Here is a 15,345-nt window from a genome sequence, read left to right as displayed (position 1 = left end):
TAGGAGGGTATACAGAGGACAGGCAACCAAACCCTTCCCAGAGGTTAACAGTTTTTATGGGGCCATATTACTTTGACAATGAAGACGCAGCTTAGTGAAGGCTGATAAACACTCCTCAGAAGCGGGGTGAATTTTCCCGCAGCGCACTCTGTCTTTACATCGTGGCTGCATCCATAGATGTGGCTTACACCTGTGGCTGCACCGGCAAGATAGTGTGGGCCTGCATACACTCACATGGCGATGACCCTTGAGATGAAATGACGTGAATAAATTGTCAGGCATTATAAGTGGGGAGGGAAATACAACTCAGAGTCATTGTACAGATTATTAGTAAAAACACAGAGGGCTTACTTTCAACCTCATTGTTCTGCTTTACAGGTAAAGTGCATCCTGCATTCCAGGTGCAAAACTGTTGCATTCTTTAGTTGAAGCTTATATCAGCGTGTTGGGTTTGGGTGACAAGGTTTTGGTAGCGGGGGGGGCTACAGGGGTGGCTTCTGTGAGAAGCTGCCAGAAGCTTCCCCTGTGTCTGACAGAGCCAATGCCAGCCGGCTCCAAGACGGACCCGCCGCTGGCCAAGGCCAAGCCAATCAGCACCTCTGTGATAATGTATTTAAGAAAGAGAAAAACAGTTAGAGAGGGCTTTTGCAGCCGGAGAGAGGAGTGAGAAGATGTAAGAACATCTGCAGGCACCAAGGTCAGTGCAGAAGGAGGGGGAGGAGGTGCTCCAGGCGCCGGAGCAAGATTCCCCTGCAGCCCATGGTGAAGACCATGGTGAAGCAGGCTGTCCCCCTGCAGCCCATGGAGGGAGGATGAGGGGGTGTAGCGATTCCACCTGCAGCCTGTGGAGGACCCCACACCGGAGCAGGTGGAGACACCTGAAGGAGGCTGTGACCCCGTGGGAAGCCCACGCTGGAGCAAGCTCCTGGCAGGACCTGTGGATCTGTGGAGAGAGGAACCCACGCCAGAGCAGGTTTGCTGACAGGACTTGTGACCCCGTGGGGGACCCATGCTGGAGCAGTTTGCTCCTGAAGGTCTGCACCCTGTGGAAGAGACCACGCTGGAGCAGTTCGTGAAGGACTGTAGCCCGTGAGAGGGACCCCATGTTGGAGCAGGGGAACGATGAGAGGAGTCCTCCCCCTGAGGATGAAGAAGCGGCAGAAACAATGTGTGATGAACTGACCGTAACCCCCACTCCCCGTCCCCCTGTGCCGCTGAGGGGGGGTGGAGGTTGAAGCTGGGAGTGAAGTTGAGCCCGGGAAGATGGGAGGGGTGGGGGGAGGTGTTTTAAGATTTGATTTTATTTCTCATTCCTCTACTCTGTTTTTCTTAGTAATAAATTAGATGAATTCCCTCTCTAAGTTTGGTCTGTTTTGCTCGTGATGATAATTAGTGAGTGATCTCTCCCTGTCCTTATCTCGACCCACAAGCTTTTCATTGTACCTTTTCTCCCCTGTCTAGTGAATGAGGGCAGTGACAGAGCGGCTCTGGTGGGCACCTGGCCCCCAGGCAGGGTCAACCCACCACAATCAGCCTGCCAGATCTTTATCGATTCAGCAGGAGTGCTCAAAACTTTTATTCCAGTGTTATGAATACAGCATGCTAGCAGAGGAGATGTCTGAATGCTGGTCATATATTTGCCCTGCAATATAAATGCTTTCCCATATTAGTGAAAGGAACCCGCTTTTAAAATATCTAAATTTTACTTCTCTCATAAGAAAAAAAAATTGACTCTGTAGTATGAATGACATCACTTTAAAATGTCAGCTGACACACCTACAAAAACTGTTGTAGCTGGCTGCTGTTATTTTGGTTTAGCTAAGTGGAGGCAGCAAACTTCTCAATCATTAACATTTCAAGAAACTCCAGTCTCTCCCTGGTACTTCAATTTGTGGCAGAAGCCAATGCAGGTGGAATTCTGCGGTCGTTGAGGGATCCTTCAGTTTGTCTGATGGAGCTCTTCAGCTGATGATTTGATGCAGTCGGATTTTCCCCTAGTTTAGCCTGACACTCTGGTTCATGTTTACTGTCTAATAGGAAGTGTAAGGGAAGTTTTGTAATACCAAAGAGTTTTGTGCTTTGTCTTCAAACACAGTCATCAATAACAATACAAAATTCAGTAATCCCCCAGCAGGTCCTTCAACATTAGTGGAGGTACGCTAAGCTTAGAGGAGCAAGGAGGTGTAACTCTCCTTATAGCTCCACATATACCCTAAATTTGCCATTAATCACAGTGCTGCAGATCTGATTTAACAGATTTTAAGAACACATTGGTTGTTTACTCACAGCACTTGAGAAGTATACTAAAAATCATATTTTGAAAATCTTCCTAGAGGAACTTTGGTTAATATGAAAAACATCTGGCTCCTGTCATTCTGTGCTAGTTCATTTTCATGCTAGAGGAGGCAATAGATCAGGCAAGTTCTCTGAACTCTCAAGAACTCTGAAGTTCTAGAGGTGTATAAATGTGAGCAGATCATTTCCATTTTAAAACGTTAACTTAGATTTGACTTCATGTTTCCATCCAAACCAAGGTAAAAGGGCTCTTTACATACTTAAACATCTTTAAAATAAAGTATCAAATTGATCATGTGTTAGAGACAAGTTACCATATCTCCCTTCTGAAAATACTGCAACAATGTGTACTGTGCATTCTTCAAACTAGTTTGCACTTTGAATGTGGGAGAACATCATTAAATTTGTGTTTCACATTCAGAAAGATGAAAAACTTTTTGCTTTGAAAAGCATAAGAATGACTTCAGCATCTATTTAAATGCTGTTCAAGCTTCATAGACATAACAAAGAACTTTTTCCCTCCTGTCATTTGAGAATATGATCTAATTCCACAGTTCACCTGCTGAAGTTTTTGATACATATTAATCACGAAATAAATTTATACATCTCCTCAGCAACCTTTAAGGGAAATAATGATCCTGAATCAGCTTTCATTTACATAAGAACTAATATCTAACAAGTTATTGAAGTTTAAGAATTTATTTAACTAACATAACTAAGAACACAAGGTCTGATGCAAGGAGGCACACATTATGTATATGCGATCTGCAGTGATACAAAAAAAAAAAAAATTGCCTAATATAAATCCTTTAAAAAGTAGAATTACTACATAGGTTCTGCAGGCATTCTTCAGAGTTTAATATCCTAGCATTCTAATGGAATGGCTTGGGATGAATGAGTTCGTGCCATAAGAAGTGTCTGAAAAGTCAGGCTCAAATCTAAAACCATTTTGGTGCAAAGATATTCAAATTAGAAATCCAGTGAAATTATTTTTGTTATCCCTTAAGGGGAAAGGCTCCATGATTTGACTCTTTGGGATTATATTGTGACTTTTGTACTGCCTGTGAGTCACTACTGCATTCCTATGCAAGATTAAGTACATTGTCAGGACTCAATAATTAACAGTAATGGTAGAAAAAACTTATTAAAACAGTAACTCAAATAATCAGTAAATTAAAGCCAGTGAAAAAGAAAGGTGGGAAAGATAGCTGATGTTTTTAAATGCTGGGTCATGCTCAATACTTCTTTCCAACGTTTGCACTATTTCTCGTATCTTTTAGCATTGCAGAGTGACAAGGATGTTGTGAAAACCAAAACACCAGCATCTGATGAGTGAATTGAAAAACTTAGGTGAATCTGAAGAGGTTGCTAGGAATAAGAATGCAGCAGAACTGGCCTGATGTTGGCATTAATAAAGTTCCAGCAAGCCAGTGTTTTAGATTCATCTGACCTCTGCCTATTGCATTTCTTCTTGCAAATTCTTCTGAGAGAAGGTTATTCCTCACATTTTTTAAACTTTGACTGCAGAGTAGCAAGTTATTTAAAGTAAATTTTAAGAAGTGTGAATCAGTATTCCAAAAACACACCCCATATCTCTCAAAAAATACTGGACTACAGATTCCAGTTCTACAGCCTTTCATTTCTTTTACCAGCTTATCTATTAAGTGCTAAGGTGTGACTCTGGGTGTTTGAAAATAATTTGTATGCCATCCTAAACTGCAAGCCTGCAATCCAGTTCGAACACGGTACAAAATAAGTAGCAATGAAGTTAAATGATTTATTCTTCTGAGACAATTGCATACTGCTAAAATTTTGTCACATTTAGACATCACAGTCTCTGTGTCCCTTTCATCTCTTTCATGAACTCAAATTCAGGAAAAGAACAATGATTTCCAAATCATGACCTAAACCAATCTGGAATGTCATGGCAATAGTCCTTGCCACACCTCAGAGAAATATCTCATCACCTCAATTTTTCACATCATCCAAACGTAAGAAATGCTAAGCAACAGTGATATTTGAGTGTTCAGTTATGTAGCTGAGGATTTAAAAGCGCACCCCTGAAAAGAGAACAAGAAAAAGAAAGACAACACGAGCATGAACTAGACTTCACAAATTTCTTCTTCCATGACATAGAGATCTCATATAAAACCCTCAACATAATTTTATCTTTCAAATTAAAAGGTGATTCTAATCATGATATTTTTTAGCCATCATAGAATTAGAATTTACTTTCTTGGTTAAACAAAGTGATTTCATTAACCAAAACTCCACTTTCCATAAACAATTGTATAGAGAAACTTTATTTATAGAACATTTGCTGAAAACTTATCAAAAAGAAGTTTTTAAAATGCAATTCTGAATCCACAAAATGTGGATAAGTACTTCACCCAACTCCCAGTTTTCAGAGATGTGGAGATGTTTGCACTTACCTTTAATGACTAAGAAATATATAATGCAAGACCTGAAGCCAAGAACTTTGCAAGGGGCTGGAAACAATCTCAAGAATTTATTAAAATCACATCTACTTGTACTAGAATAGAAACATTTGCATAATGAATTTTCCTTCAATGGCATGAAAATAGTAGATAGTATATGTATATAATCTGCATATATGCTATTGAGAAACTCTAATTACAAGAAAAATATGCAGACTTTTTATAGATCTAACAGATGAGAGGTTAACCACAACATACTCAGATCATAGAATCATAGAATCATAGAATGACTTGAGTTGGAAGGGACCTTAAAGATCATCTAGTTCCAACTCCCCTGCCATGGGCGGGGACACCCTCCACTAGACCAGGTTGCCCAAAGCCCCATCCAACCTGGCCTTGAATACTTCCAGGGAGGGGGCATCCACAACCACTCTGGGCAACCTGTTCCAGTACCTCACCACTCTCACAGTAAAGAATTTCTTTCTAACATCTAATCTAAATCAACCCTCCTTCAGCTTGAACCCATCACCCCTTGTCCTGTCACTACACTCCCTGATAAACAGTCCCTCTCCATCTTTCCTGTAGGCCCCTTCAGGTACTGGAAGGCCGCAATTAGATCTCCCCGGAGCCGCCTTTTCTTCAGGCTGAACAACCCCAACTCTCTCAGCCTGTCCTCATAGGACAGGTGCTCCAGCCCTCTGATCAGCTTCGTGGCCCTCCTCTGGACTCATTTCAGCAGGTCCATGTCTCCTTGTCCTGGGGACCCCAGAGCTGGACACAGTATTCCAGGTGGGGTCTCATAAGAGTGGAATAGAGGGGCAGGATCACCTCCCTCGACCTGCTGGTCACACCTCTTTTGATGCAGCCCAGGACACGGTTGGCTTTCTGGGCTGCAAGTGCACACTGCCGGCTTACTTCCAAGTCATATTATTGCTTAAACATTCCAGCAGTTCAAACTAAATCCCTCTTTAGCAGGTAACAGGCAACCCACTTGACACCAGTGCTAAGCACTTCTTCAAAGCCTTAGCGTTTCCCATAGTTACTTCCATGCTACAGTGGACTGCAAACCCAATAATTTCTTAGGGATAGACATGACTCAGGTGAAATACAGCTCCAGTGGGTTACATCTCTGTGAGAAACTCAAGTGAAGCCAGAGTGCAGTAGAGCCTTAGCTCCCCTCAGGATGTGGCCTCTGAAATGCTAGAAATGCAAATCCTCACAAAAAACAGACAGAGCTGCAGCATTAATTCCCAAATATGTTCAACAGAGGTTATTAACCCACTATATCAATCTACACGATGAATAGTGGAAGGGAGATGACACTGCATCAGTGCTCCCTTGAGGTAATGCAACAAGTCAGATCTTGGCAAAAACTGTAAAGTTCTCCAGGCCAGTCAGACTCAAGGTGATTCATTTTAAAACAGCAACAACAGCATTGGTTACAGTGGTGAGAGATAGACAAATCAGGAAAATATTTAGCCTGAATCATTATGTCTGTTTATATCTTTCTTGGGGTTTTTTTATGAAGAAAATGTTGAAAATTGAAAAAAGATATCCAAATACTATTTTGGGTTTTTTTTTAACATGATAGTTTCATAATATAATCAAATGCCTTCTTTTAAAACGGAATCTTGGATATAAGTTTTCATTAGAAATTTGATTTAAGATGCTGAGTTGTCCTTATTTAACAAAAAGTTTAAAGAAACATAAAAGACTAAGCAGGTTCCTCACTTAAGCAATTCAGTCTCCTTATATAACACATAGTAATAGTTGTTACTTACAAGTGACATTAGAACAATTAGCTGTATTAAAAAAAAAAAAAAGAAAGAAAGAAAAAAGAAAATGAGAGCTGAAACCCTCAAAGTAATTCTCAGCAAGATTGTCCGGGAGAGAGAATAGTTTCAGAATTATTCCAAATTTTTCATAGTCATGCTGTTTAATGCTCTACTAGCTCATAGAAGTGGTAGAGGTTAATCAGTCACATAAAAATCGGTTTGAAAATGAATTTGTATGCACAGATAAAAGTACTTTCTTGAATTTTATTTTCAGCAGGTGCCTCACCAGAGGTACTAGGATTTTATGAATGATTTATCTCATCTGGGAGGTACAATAGGTGCAGGATGAGCAGAAAAATTGTTTCACAGGAACTTTGGACTGTGGATTAACATTTTGAATCAATTAATATTCATGGTGTCTCTTTAAGCATTAAAAATCTTTGCCATCTTAAATGCTAATGCGATGTAATAATAATAATGCTCTGCACTTATTATATCACCTTCCAACTAAGGTTCTCAAGGTAGTTATCAGGCATCCATAAATTAAGTCTCAAAAAATCATTCTTACATCAGATTATTTTGCTGGAAAGGAAACAGGAAAAGAATGGTTCCAGGTCTTGCTGAAGGTTATGCAAGAAATGTTGTAGCAGAAAGATGATAGAACCAAAAACAATATTACAGGTAAGTTTATCCCATTAATTTACCTGAAAACTTTACCTAAGTTCAGGATCATTTCTCTTCTATTTGGGGTATTCTCTAACCTTATCTTAGTTTTCACTGAGGTGTCCTCAGTGATGTTTAGGTCTTTGTATCTGAGTGGCTCTGTATTCAGACCCCAGTGAGAGGTATGAGAAGTTCCAATTATTTCTTCTAACACTGACTACATCGCATACATAGCCATGAATTAAGTTTACCATCTTACTGCTCAACGTCCTAATTCCCTCAGGAGTTCCCCTAAAGGTTATTTATAGAATCATACACAAAGATAATAGATCTGGGGAATCACGGAATCACAGAACCACAGACTGGCAGGGGTTGGAAGGGACCTCTGGAGATCATCTAGTCCAAGCCCCTCTGCTAAAGCAGGATCACCCAGAGCAGGTTGCACAGGATCGCATCCAGGCAGGTTTTGAATATCTCCAGAGAAGGAGACTCCACAACCTCTCTGGGCAACCTGTTCCAGGGCTCTGTAATAATGCTTTCAAGTGGCCAGTATATTAGCATGTATTTTTATATAAATACATTGGGACAAATGCTGTTCTAATGTAAGGTGGTATGGCTCCTTTGATGTCAAAGCAGCTGAACACATTTACCACTGTGTAGAACTAAACGTTTTAAAATTTTAATCAGGAAAGGAGTACACCATTATCGCCATCAATGCCATTCAGCCCTTCTTGGCAGAAAATAATTATTATTAATGTATTCGAAAGTTCCCTTTTTTTTACATTCATTCTTGTCTTTTAATAATCAGCCATGTAGACAAACAGATAGGTCTGAGACAGAGCATAAATGCACTTCCATACCATTTCTGCTGTCTGTGTCTACAGCTCTGTTTGCAAGGCTTCTAATAATTTCAGAGGGGCAAATTTGAAAAAAAGTACACAAATTGGCTTAGTGCAGGTAAATTCAAACAGTCTCTCTGAATCCGAAAGTAAGGTGGCTATTCTAGTCTTGTGTAAACAGACTTAAAACAGCCCTTATCTTTTCTACAAATAAGCTATCACTCATGTTTCAGGAACTGCTGAAAAGATGATAAAGATGATTCCTGAAAATCCATTTTGTAAGAGAAAGAGACAAACAGAGACAATGTTCAAAGGCAGGATTTTGCTTTCATTCCTCAGGAGAGAAATTTTCAAATAGATTTTTATAAGGAAAGAGAAATTGTATGGAGAAACATTTCATCAATGATTTAAAAGCAACAGGGAGGCCTATAAAGTATGAGAAGACGTCCCCAGAGTCCACTGACATTTCCAACATAGAGAAAATCTGTCAGGGATTCTTTTTTTTTTTTTTTTTGGTAGCCAATGGGAGTTATATAAATCCTAGGAAGATATTAAAGCTAACCTGACAGTGACAGGCAGTCTATTTTTTTGTCTTAATAACATAAGAGTTTTAATGAATATTTTAAAACAATTTCTACTGACTGAAGAGTCATCTCCTCATGAAAACAGATTTGACCAGCTAAAAGTTTCATCACTAGTGCTTTTATTCAGATTATCAACCTTGACTTGAAGTTGTCTCGCCTGTGATCTAAAAAACCTCAAGAAAACTTTTTCTCCTATGCAGGAAAGGAAATCTATATTATATTGCCCCTGCTCATTGCGGGGGGGGGGGGGGGGGCTGAACTAGATGACCTTTAAAGGACAAACTATTCTGTGATGCTATTTTATGTTTCAAACAGTCAGGCATCTGCATGTACCTTTTGAAGGTATAGGTAAGGTCGGCAACTACACACAAGTCAGCCTTCCAGTTTGGAAATATCTGTGGTATTTCTCTGACTATCACAAAAGCACATATTTTTAACATGTTCGTCCTCCCAGTACTGCCTTGAGATAGGAAAGTTTTATGGAAATGAGTTAGACTGATCAACAAAGCACCAGCTCATCAAAGGCTGTTGGGCCCCTAACTCCCCCTGACTGCAGCCTTGGGGATCTGACCCAAGGACTTTGCTGAAGGTCACACAGCATGTCTGTAGATGAACACGGAATTCAATGCAGCTTTCTAAATTCCCAGAATACTATTCTAATTACACTTCCTCGAAAACCTATGTCTTAAGTAGATTTCTGAGATAATTTTCCTATATCAGGAATACTCTTTTTTCATATAGATACTTCGTGTCATTTTAAAGCTACAGACTGTTCAGTGGCAAAAATATACGGGGTGGGGAGTGTTGGTTTTAAGTTGTTTCAATTACCTTTAATATTGCATCGGTCAGGATTATCTCAGTTACTTATTCACTTGACAGTCTCATTCAGGGTTCGCATTCAAATAATACTCGGCTTTATTTGGATTATGTACGGCAATATTTGCATACATGTGAGGTAATTTTCTGAACACCTGCTTTGCCTGCACCCACCCCAGCCTCTCCTGCGTACACTTCTTGTCTCTTGTGTGTTCGGGTAGCCTGAGGAATATGTTTAGTTGCAGTCTCTGATTCAGTCATTAGATGTCCCTGTGCACTGTGAAGGATCTGTGCGAGGTGTAGTCCCTGGTAAACAACACAGAGCCGAACTAAACCTGCTCTGGGAAATCTGCTTGTTGTATTTATGCTTGTTACTGTCCTGTTAACAGGCTTTCTCTTTAAGAAGGCCTGCTGTTAACCATTTTGCAGAATCCAGGTGGTTACATATCCAGAAACATCAACTGGCTAACCCTAGTTAAATCGCATGGTTCTATTTATTCAGTAGGACAAGACGCTGTGAACTGTCCTTTGAGTAGGCCCCTTTAGTTTGTCCAGTTTAGATTAATAGCTTTACCAATGAGAACTAGAGATCAGGTCAACTTGCTCATGTGCCATGAGCATCTTTGTATCTTTCTTTCTCTCTCCACTTGTACAGGTCTCTGTTTTTTCCTCTCTACGAATCCTCCTTGTGCAATATGCAGTCTCCTGAATAATGGAGTAGATTCTGTGGGGATGAAAACCTGCTGATTTTCTCATAAATTTGTAGTTTCTCATTAGACTGGAATTCTAGACTCAGCAATTTTATAACCATTCCCCCTCATATTCACTACAAATTAGTTAAGCAGCATTAAAAAGGAATAAATCATAAATTACAAACATGGGTATAAAATACTACACACTGATTCCCTTGAGGCCATAAACAACTTCAACAGGAGTACTGACTGCACAATTAAAGCAGAACATATCAGTTTGTATTATACCAAAAGAATTGATATTATCTGCCAGATCTACAGGAGGAATGCATTTTTGCAGTGCACTGAAAAAACAGTGGAATTTTCAGCACCGACTGTCAGTATGAAAGTACCCATTCTGCATTTGTGGACATGAAATAAGCTTTGCAAAACCAGGGGAGAAAAGGTGCTTTTCTGCCCTATCACTTGGCAAACTGAACGAGTGCTGCACAATATTTTCATATTCCCTAATGCTTCAGTAGCTGTCATGTGAATTTCACAAAGCCCTTTTATATTATGAAGTGGAAAATATATTCAGAAGTATCAGAATTCCCTGTTATTAAATGTTTCTCTCTGTAATGAAGTCTCTGTAAATGTAACAAAAGCAACAACTGTAGCAACGATTCTAATTAATTTCCTATAGCACTGAAAGAAATGATGGCATTTTAATAGAAATATAATCTCTGCAATTTAACAAAGATGTGTATTCCTATTATTTCCCTTATACTTCTATATGTATTATGAACATGTGTAAGACTGTGTAGGTTTCCCCACCCTCAACAAACGTCTCACCAAAAAGATTTTTAGTGAACCTTTTACTTGCTGCTCTTTTCATCATTTTATATTATGTATAAAATGGTGCAAATGAGCTATATATTTTTAAGAAAGTTCTGACAAAGTGTGTAAGTGTCATGATACATTCCCATCCTAAATTTGTAAAGGCCAGATGCATTTAAATTCTTGTGCAAAAAAATTTAAGAAACTACAACCTACTTTTAGAATCCAGTCACAAGCCAAAACAAATCCAAATCCAGAATCCAAAACAAATAGCTAGTTTGGCTTGCTATATTATTTATACCGTGTCTTTGCCACTTATTTATCATTCTAAGATTCCTGCCTCTGTAAATCATAGTCGACAATCTAAGGAGACTAATACATTTATTATATTGAAGTAGAAAACTATGAACATAACGTGAGAAAAGTTTGTACCTGGGGCTTCAGCCATACAAACGCATGCATGTGTGCTACACTTTGCCTAGAAGTGGAATTGCTAAATGTGATGAAACTCATCATGTACTTTAGGTCAATTACATACCATTTTTGCAGAACTCAAGCAAAAAAGACGATGGAGTCAAGTCCTTTGTTAAGACTTGAGACACATAGTTACAGGACCCTTCAGATTATAGCTCTCCATCTGTTGTGTGTTAATGGGAATTAGAATAAAGCTAATTTAAGAGCTGAAAGGCAATGCACTTTCACTAAAAAAGCACAAATCCAGTCTACTAAGAGGGTTACGAGAAGAAGAATCAGCAATGCAAGTGTAAGATACTTATCTGATGTTGCTGGCTCTGTGCAGTTTTCTGGAAGGAGAAGCTATCTTCCTGTTCAGCAGAAGCCTCACCTTCAGTCTCCGCAAGTTTTCAGTAGAACTGTCTGCATTCATATCTGAATTCTATAGAAGAAAATGATTAAGTCCCATGTGGGACTTTTCAGTTAGTCTTACAAAACATTTAAACTGACGACTGTTCTACAGCACACAATTCTTTGTGGAGAGTAATAAAATTTAACCAATGCAATAAAATTAAGCATGTAGCATAATACATAACAATTTAAATTTATGCGACATTAACTGCTTTTCTGCAGTAAACCAAAATATAATTTGAAGACATTTCTCCTCCATTGTGAATAAAGACCCAGTTTTGATGGTGTATTACAGAAACCTTTCTGTACATTTTGGTAGGCTCTGTACTATTGAATGGGGAGTTATGTGTCTTTGGCTTATTCTTCTCAACCATCATAGTGGTGGTAGCCAATAGCTTGTTTTACAGACAAGTGTTAGTTCTGTCAGGTAAATCATTTATACCTCTCAATCTAGAGGAATTGGATGAGAATCGGCATTCTTGCTCACAGTGTATTCCATTTTTATCCAGTCTGTTCCCACGAGATCTGCAGCGCACATGGCTTCAACACAGCTTCTACAGATTCAGTAGTGTGATGGTTTTATTCACCAGTTTTGCTCATTTATTTATTTTGCTGTGAGATTTGCTGGGTAAGCAGTGTTTCCAAGGTGCAACAGGAAATCGGTGTCAAAAGTCTTGCTGGGGGGAATTCCAATGTATTTGAAATTTTTTACTGTGTTACTTAATCTATATTACTTTTGTTACCAGGAATCTTTTTGTCACAGATGTGACTTTTCGTTACTGCATTAGAAAAATGAATACTGATAAGAGGCTATTAGAGATGATGAAAATTTGATCAGACTGTCATATTTTAGCAGAACAGAAACCTGTTTCTAGATTTAAAAAAAATACATTAAGAAAGAACATAGAATACACCCATTCCCTTTCATTGCTGATGTAGGAATATTGACAGTGGTCTTATTCACGGATTTGTAAAATATTTGTAAGATTGCATCTCAGTCCATGTCTCCCATCCTCTTGCCTGGTTTAGCAAAGTTCTAGATTATTTTAGATTAAAATGACCTCTGTTTGCAGTGCATTTAATGAATATACATAGCACCATATTCCATTGCTTTCCATCATTGTAATTTCTCATGTTGTTATTTCTGTTTGCTACTATTAGACCTCCTGTTTCTCTCTTCTCTATTTCTTCCTTATGAACCATTTTATTTCATTACAAGAGCTGCATTCCATTCTCTTTTTATTATGTAGGTTTGTTTGGGTTTTTACATGTGCTTTCACATTATGCTTCTGGATGAAACTCTGGTCACCATAAGGGATTTTTGCAAATCACAATGGGATTTTTGCTAATCACTTCCATAACACCAAGAACTCAGTCTTTTAATCTATGCAAATTAACTTCTCTTTTCTGACCTTCATGTGTCATACTGCCTAACTTGTTTGGAGATTTTACTGACTTACCTAAGTTACATTTTACAGCACAAAGTTTAAAAACACATGTAAATGTTTCTCAGAAGTGGCGACTGATGTCTCCATATCCCTACACAGTATTAGGCTTTCTGTGAAAGGGAGTATCTCACACTTCAATCCATTCTGTGGATTTTTGTGGTATAAACTGTGTCCCACTTCTGTGTTGCAGGAGTAGATCTGACAGACATCTGACCCCAAATCCAGAGAGCACTAATCCTAAAACTACCGTCCTGAAGGTATCAGTGTGGGAAACGGCCCCACTCGACAGCTAGGAAGCCTGACTATCAACAATTTGTACTGCACCCTGCCCTACATATCTGACCTGAAACCCTGACTCAGATCGACCACAAGCTTGTTCATGAAAGCCCTTGGCACAAAAAAAGTTGTTTCTTACTAAGGTTTGTTCTCTGTTTTAAAAGCAGCTATCCAGATTACCTTACTACTCATAAGATGCAAAAATGCCAGTTCAGGAATTTCAGTTTAGTAAGTCATTCCCTTGCATTGTTCTCAAAAAGGTGTTGATTTCCCAGAGCAGTTAATTCTTTCCAGCTAAGAACAGAAAGCCTATTTCAACACTAAGATATGTAGACATGTTTGCCTTGGATGAAAATGAGATCTAGAGAAAAATATATGAAAAAAATGGGGATAAATAGGCATTCGACATTATCTTCTACGTGGAAGTAGGACAGAATACTGCTTTCACCTTGTTTTTGTAGTCTAGCATAGACAATCATATGCTTATCACTTTTCTAGGGTAAAACAAACACCCTATAGACAGAATTTCCACAAAGCAGGGCCATTAGACTGATGGACATTTCTAAGGTATTTGAGCAAATGGCCCTCATGGACAGCCCACAAATTATTTTCAGAGAAAACTTAGGTCCCAAGAAAGCAAGAGCTTTTTCACATACAATGAGCACGCTTACCCAGGTGGAGGCTCTAAGGCAAGACAAAACAGTTGCTAAAACCCTGCATGGCCTTTCCATGAGAGGTGCTACCACCCTAACCTAGGCTTCCACGTGTGCTGTGCTTCAGGATGGCCATGCTTGTTTTAAACCAGATATTTCATTCACTGGTAAAAAAGTAATATGGAGCCTGGCTGCTTAGTTTTTTCTTGCCTTGCTTTCAAGAGCAATGCTGACTGTGTGCTGCTGCGGCTCCGCTGCTAGCTGCGTGTAAACAGGAACAGACCTCGGGTATTGCTACACAAGGTACAGAAGTTCTCAAAAATGCTCATTCAAATGAAACCAGAGGTGTCTGTGGTAAATGGAAGAGACACAGAGCAGTGGCATCCCTCCAAAGACACTGTTCTCTTTCTTTCATCCTAAGCTATTCAAGTGGTTTGAGGAAGTAAGTCAGAGATGCCACCCAATGCCACGTGTCCCCATGTCCTCACGTTTGAAGACAGGTCAAACAGACCTGTTTGTTTTAAAGGGCTAGTCTATAAAATGCTCCTGGAACATTTTCATGGAAGCTGGCACTCAGGAAAGCATCTGATCCCTTAAAAACCTTCCAGCCTGACGAGATGGTGCCAATGACGGTGGTCGGTTTCACAAATAGGACCTGTTTGCAGAAGCAGGACCCCAAACAGATCTCAACCAGACAGCAGTAAAATAGCTGCCACTAGCACCTTCAGGGCATGGCAACAGCAGCCTCTGATGACCTTCAAATACAGTGTGACAGTAGCATTTATTATATTTGTTACCACAATGCTCATGAAAGTGGGGCTTGTACAATGCACACACAGCATCCCTACTCCACAACAGCTTCTTATCTAAATAGACAAGCAGATAAAAGCTAGAGAGAAAGATTAAATATACAAACAGAGCAAGAGGAGTAACAGCCTGCAAATTCCATGTCAGTTCAGATACTTTTGTTTACTTGTCCTTTGGGCAGAGTTTAATTAGTAAGGGATTAGTTGACAGAAAGGCAGAGGAGGGGGGATGTTAAAGATAGGCATGAGACAAGGCAATGGCCAGAGGGAGGGAGGAGAGGCACACAGAAAGTGGCTGGAGTGAGGCTGAGCTGAAAGTCTGTAAGAAAGGAAGCTCAGGGGGTTGCAGAAGGTGGCTGCATGGCAAAGGGAGAGGTATT

Source organism: Balearica regulorum, chromosome 3 (genome assembly GCF_011004875.1).
Source record: "Balearica regulorum gibbericeps isolate bBalReg1 chromosome 3, bBalReg1.pri, whole genome shotgun sequence".
Lineage (NCBI taxonomy): Eukaryota > Metazoa > Chordata > Aves > Gruiformes > Gruidae > Balearica > Balearica regulorum.
The sequence above is the reverse complement of the archived record's forward strand: the minus strand, read 5'-3'. Positions refer to the sequence as shown.